The sequence below is a fragment of the Numida meleagris genome, chromosome 2 (genome assembly GCF_002078875.1).
Source record: "Numida meleagris isolate 19003 breed g44 Domestic line chromosome 2, NumMel1.0, whole genome shotgun sequence".
Taxonomy (NCBI): domain Eukaryota; kingdom Metazoa; phylum Chordata; class Aves; order Galliformes; family Numididae; genus Numida; species Numida meleagris.
Window position 1 is genome coordinate 89,185,134 of NC_034410.1, and position 7,148 is coordinate 89,192,281.

Sequence of the window (7,148 nt, forward strand, 5' to 3'; positions counted from 1 at the left end):
TTGTGAGACTGGGTCTGAAGATGGAATCCAAAACAGAGAGTAGAGGTACTAGGCAAAGTTAGGATAATCGTTCCAAAGAACTATTCACTTTCAATTATTCACAAGAATTATTGAAGAGGTACCGGCAATACATAGGTTTGTCTGAAAAATCATTCTGATTCAGAATTACAGATCTATTGCCAGACTGCAAGGTATGAATCTGGACTTCTCTGACAGTCAGTGCTTCAAGCAAGTATACCTTGGCAGTACTATACCTTCTGTGTGATAGCCCAATGGCTAGAGCATGCAGTATGGAGACAGGTGGTATTAGACCCTCCATCTTGTCTCTCTTCAGCTACAGATGCTCTTAAAGTCTGCATGCCTCTAAGGCAGCCTTAACACTGCACTACTGAGTGATTTGCTTTGGGACATCACCTTATTGCAGCTTTACCTCCAAGTAGAAAAGCATGTTAAATGCATTGTGTTGGGTGAAATTTAGATTAGAAGAAATTCTTTACTCAGAGGGCATTGAGGCACTGGCACAGGCTGCCCAGAGAAGCTGTGGGTGCCCCATTGCTGGAGGCACTCAAGGCCAGGTTGGATGGGGCTCTGGGCAGCCTGAGCTGGTGGGGGGCAGCCCTGCCCATGGCACGGGGCGGGGATGGATGAGCTTTAATGTCCCTTCCAACCCATACCATTCTATGGTTCAATGAATTTGGTCTCGTGACTTGCAAGACAGTGCTGGAAGTGGTGGGCAGTCATTTCTAGTGACTTAAAACATGGAATACAGATGTATGCTGCCTTGAAACATAACACCAGACTTTCTGCATGGGGTTCATCAAGATACTGAATAAAAGCCTGTTACACCTCAGACTGCCTTCTGGTTTTAGCTGAAAACTGTGCAGCCTGTGTTGCAGTGGGATTAAAGAAATGGGAATGCGGTCTGTTAAAAGAATGCAAAAAGCCCTATCCTTATGAATTTGACTGTCAAGAGTGATTCCAGCTGACTGAAGCTTTACAGATTTGGTATTTTTCCTCCTGCTCTCCCTCTGCACCTCTGGGGAAGAGGCATGGCTATGTCTCTGGTAGCATATTAAGCAGTTCTCAGGCATGGGGGCCAACTGGCACAGGCTGCCTGACTGATGGAGTGGTAAACAAAGCCTCCAGAAGAGGATGCCTGGATGCAAATCCTCTAGTGGTAATAGGCTGTGGGATGCTCTAACGCCTAGCCCATGCCTGGGGATTGCTTGGGAGACAGCTCACTGGTACAGATCAGAAGCATGCTGGCAACTGCACTCCTAACCCCAGAGCAGCTGAATTCCTACTCCTAGGAATGCTCAATCACAGTCATTCCCTGAGATACAGCCTGAGGTTGACCAACTTAGCACACTAGCTAATGCAAAAATGATGAATACCCTTTACAGTAAGGGTGACAGAGCACTGGAACAGGTTGCTCAGAGAGGTTGTGAACTTTCCTTCTATGGAGATATTCAAGACCCATCTGGACACCTACCTGTGTGACCTATTATTATAGGGAATCTGCTTTAGCAGGAGGTTGGACTGTGATTTCTCAAAGTTCCTTCCAAGCCCTGCAATTTTGTGCCTCTGTAATACTGGTTATGTTTGGTGAGAAACCATTTTAAATGTTTCAAAAACTCATTTCAGTGAAGCTTTTAACTCTTTAAAGATACAGATTTATAGTTTGGTCCTGGATTTCTGGTATTTCTATATTTATCTTGTTAGTGCAGCCAACCTTTTAATGAGTCATAGAGACTCATAAAACATCCTGAAGAAGTCTACCAGCTTTAGAATTAATTTTGAGACCTTCTGGGCAAATTTAGGAGCAGATGACTTAATTTGCAGTATTCTGTGTTACTCTTAACACACAGAAGCACTCTTCTCTTCAGAGTCTTATCTCGACAGCAGCTATTAATGTCTGTTACCATACTTATTTAGAAGATGATACAATTGTAGAGCTATCTTTAGAGGGCCTTAATTTTGGGCACTGGATAGCATATTATTTGTAGCTGTCATTAATACCTGTAGATAAAAATGGTTACTGAACTGATTATATATATTAATTTGTTAATTGTCACACTTTTCAGACTTATAATTCCAATGCTCACTGAATTCATTTGTTGCACCCTCTGTCAGATTAGCTAAAAAGGAACAGATAATGCCCATAAATTTTAAAGTCTATTTGTAAGCACCCAGAACATGAAAAATAACTGAATTGTTCTTACCTTTAGTTTTTTTTTCTGATTTTGATAGTACTTTGATTGCAAATCTTGTATTTACTCTCACCATGAGAGGAAAAGGTTTTGTTGTTTTTTTTCCCCTCTTCAGGTATCATTTTCTTTTCAAAAAGAAAATAAACTCAGCATTAAAAAAAAAAGCATAAAGAAATTCAACTATAACCTGAATAAAATGATTTTCTTTTTCTCCAAGTTATTCATTCATTCAAATATCTTTATCTTTGGATTATTCTTTACTTACAGAACTAATTTAAATCCCTTTGAGTCCACAAAAGGTCAGATAAAAACTTCTGTCAAAGCCCTAATAACCTTTATGAGTTGCTCTGTATTTCTATATACAGAGAGGTCCTAAGAGGATCACTCTGAGGAGCTTGTGGACGCTCTGTTGTAGGATATTATCTTACCTTTTGTGATTGAATGATATCTGTACGTTTCAAAGACTAAAATTTACAGAAAATTAGTGCATAAAAGCATGCCAGGGCAATAACGTGAAGTCACAGTAGGAAGAAAATGGCTGCTTTTATTACAGCATATTCTTAACTGGCCTTTTGGTACCCAACTGTTAGGACAGATATGGAGTACTAGATGAGGTGGTGTCATCTCATGTTTGTGCAGTGTTGCACCTACTAACAAACAAGAACAGCAGACTAAATATGAATTAATGCAAACATTAAAAGATCTAAAGAAAGTGATCTAATAAAAGCAAAGCTAAAGAAGCAAGCAATAAAATATGTTGTTCTTTAGCTATACTGTCACCTACCATCGACTGAAACTCTTCTTTGCACTTCTTCACTCTGTTTCAGCATTACTAGTACTAGCAGTCTTCATGTTATGACACCCTATTCTAGTGCAGTTCCAAAATATTGCAAGACTATTAATATAAATGTAGAGAAACTGTTAGGTCACAGCTTGAACTGGTGATTGAGCACCTGGTGAAGGGGGTGTGGCTGATTCAGGGAGCACAAGCAAATTGTTTGCACCTGTGCTCCGCACCTGACCAGAATGGCAAGACCCATGGTAGAGCCATCCTGGGCTCATATAAGGGCCAGACACTAAAGGGAGACCTTTTTCTAGACCTAGACTGCTTTCTAAGAAGGAATGCTGTGAGATGCCCTTCACCAGTTGGGTGAGTTCAACTCTTCTTTCTGTATGTGACTATTAACTTTACCTGGTATTCCCAGGAACCTGTCAGAAGTGGTTTTGTTTCTTTGTCAGCAGAATATATAAATATAGCGACAAGAGACAAAGTCATGTGGCAAATAGGAATAATGATTAGAGGACTCTATTTTTAGATGTTTTATCTCTATTTGAATTACCGTTGAACCACCTCTTCCAAAACTGAAAGTCCAGAAATCCCCAATTCAGAGAACTTCCACTAATATTAAAACTTGTGGCATGCTCTCTTAGTTTCCCATGTAATTTCAAAGTAGATAAGAGGTTTCAGTGGCTGGTGGTAGTTGGCTTGGTTCAAGTCTGTGTCATCTGTGCTTTACTGCAGTTTGTAGTTTACAGTTTCCTCCGGGGGAGCAAGAAAAGCTGACAGCACGCACCTGAAATATCCTGCTTTTAATTGCAGCTAATGGACAATTAACTGCTGAGATTTAACAATGGAAGTAGTGGATGTTGGGGAAAGTATAGAGACTATAAAATCAAAGAAATAAAGAGTATTAAAAATGTTTTTTTATAGGGGGAGTTGGAGCAGGTAAAACTTTCTCTTTAAATTTTAGCAATCTTGATCTGAATTGATCTTTTACTCACAGAATTAATTTAAAAACCACATGTCTTTAAATAGCCAGAAACTTTAATAGTCTTCATGAGTTACTGTATATTTTCATGTTCACATAGCCTGTTGTTGACTCAATATGACACATCCAAAAAAACCCTCCCTGATCTATTATTAAAAACAGGCTAGGGATAGAGAAATACAGAGTCTTTAATGCAAAAAAAAAAAAAAATCTGACTGAAAATGGAACAGGCATGAAAGACACTCAATGCAGAAGCAGTAGGATATATTTTCTAATCTTGAATACATACCTGATAGAAATTACCTACTGATGAAGTGTTGCCGGACAGAAGAAAAGATCTGAAGATTAGCACTGCAGCTGGAGGGTTGGTGAAAGAGTGATATGAAAACACAGGGCAAAGGAAGGGAGAGAGGAGGCTGTGCAGGCAACTTGAAATTTACAGACACCTAATAAATGAGATCACATGGAGAAGAGATGCTTGTGTGAGCTGGATGATCCAAAAAAAAATATGTCAAGAGGTCAGGATGGAGAAAGATCTTCAGTGGATGAAGAGCATGGCTGAAAAACATGTTTAAATTACTGAAGAGCATGAGCAAGAAACAGGCAGAAATAAAAGACCTGTTTCTGGGAAGAAATGGAGTTAGCTTTCTGAGAAGAGGTGGGAAATGGAAACAACCAGGGAATGCAACAGGAGGAGTAAGAATGCAGTATGGGAATCTGTGAATTAGAATCTGGAGATATAAAGTGTTGGCTGGAGGGACCTCTGGAAGTAACCTCGTTCACCTGTTGTATTGAAGCAGAACTTTTCAACAACTGTTCAGATCAGCAATGAGTTTGTCTAGCCAAATTTTGGAAAACCTTTGAGAATGGAATTTGCACAGTGTCTATGTTCCAGTCCTGCACTACCAGTGAAGACATATAATATAATAATGCCCAATTGGAACTCCTCATGCTGCATATGGCTGCTGTGGCCTCTTACAGTATCATCCAGCAAGAAAAGTTTTGCTCTGTTGTCTTTGTACTTCCCCTTCAAATGATTGTAGGCCATTATCAGATCACGCCACATTTTTTTTTCTTCACCAAACCACACAGAGTCCTCACATATGAGAGGAACTATGCCCTCAGCTCCTTTCCATCTTCATGTTCCTCTGCTGTGGTTTCCCAACAGCCAGGAAGTGGAGTGGGTGCAACAAGATACTGTATTCTAGGCATGGCCTCTCCAGCGCCAGCTAAAAGGGAATAACAACCTGCCTTCATCTACTAGCCATTCATGTCTTAGTGCTGCCCAGTTGGATTCTCCTGTGGAGACAACCTGGCACCCTCTGTAACCCCCAGATGGCATTTCAGCAATTTACAATCAGGAAGGGAAGAGTTGAAGATTAATATCAACACCAGGAGGAGACAGGTCTACATGCGTGAAGTCTCCTTTTCAAGTAGAATGGTGTGTCACAAGGGTGGGTCTGAAAGGAGAAAAAAAAAAAAGCCCTCCTCCATGAGGAAAAGTAAGATACTAGATAGGAAGCATCTCTTCATCAGCTTCTAGAACAAATAACACTAGGAGACTGTTTCATAGACTTCCAAAGAGTGACAGTGGCAAGGTAAAAATGGAAACTCAGATTATGCTAGAGTCACAGGTTAATTTATGTTGTGTCATGGCTTGTGATGTGGAAGAAGGATAGGAACATCATTGCTTTATGACTTCTGTTATCAGTATTCCACATCATGATATCATGTAGTGCACTGGGAGTTAAAGAGTTAATGCTCCGGCTCTGTGGATTGTCGATATTTCCAGGGTACCTTTCTCAGAAGAGAACTCCTCCAGCTCCCAGAAGACTTTACTGTTCGGTTTCCATTTTCCATTCAGATGGAAAAATAGAACTGTTTGGGAGTCACAAGACTAGTTCTTTTTCTGCTCATCCCTGTGGTGTGTGTTCCTTAGCTGTCTCACCTTCAGTATTAGAGTAAGGCCTTTTGTTTTGGATGTGCTCTCATTTATTTCATCTATTAGCTTCCATTCCAATTATATTGTGTTATCTCTCATTCCACCCTCATATTTAATAAACTAATTTTCTCCTTTAGCTCATTGCCACTGTTTTGTCTTTAGGCCTATCTTCCCTTTCCTTGATGAGTGGGTCTGTGGGTCCCCTTCCCCCATTATTCACAGAAGCAGGCCAAAGCGGGGTGGAACCATGACAGATTGGAAAGGATTTCTGTAGGTGAAGTTGTCTCTAGCCTGGTCAAAGCAGGGACAAATTTGAAGGTACATCAGGTTGCCCAGGACCTTGTCCAATTGAGTTTTTAATAGCATCAAAGATGAAACTCACTTGTGCAGTTCACTACTGTTTATGACTACTCTCCCAGTGAAAGTGTCTTCTCTAAGACTGGGACAAAATTTCTGTTGTTGTGACTTAGCTTCCTACATCTTCACTGTGTACCAAGAAACTGTCTCCATCACCCTACAGACATGAGAATAAAACAATTAGAGCCCCCATTAGATTTCCCTTATCCAGTTTGAAGAAACATGGCTCCATCACCTCCTTGAATGTGATGTGCCTCAGCCTTGTGGTCATCTTGGTGACTCTCCACTGCGCTCACTTCATTATGTCCATATTTTTCTGTTACTGAGTGAACCATAACTGAACATATGCACAAGATGTGGTCTCATAAGTACAAAATAAAGGCAAAAAATCACTTAATATGACTTGCTGGCTACACTATTCCTAGTACAGTGCAGGATATGGTTTGCCTTTATCACCACAAGGATACAGGGAAGTCTCGTCAGTCCTTTGAGAGAAAAGGTTGTGGTATATGAAAGCAATAAAATCAAAGAGATTCTAAGGGCTGTTTTTTTAGAGGAGAGTTTTGGTTATGAGTGCTCAGTTCAGTCACTGAACAGTTTTTTGAGCAGAGGAATTTCACTGCCAATGAACTCTACTTAACTGCTGGGTGCTGTCCTGGCTCAGCTTAGAACAGCTTTAAAATAAAATTTTTAAACCTCTGTCATGGGCTGTTTAAAGAGTAGTCTAGCTGTACATAAACTATTTCACTTCATGGAAGCAGCCTGGCTACAGCAATACACAGCACAATATTAGTTTGCTTATGAACTTCAACCTGACCTTTGGAAATTGCACAGCATGGGAGCAGTGACATGGAGATTCATGTGGATTTC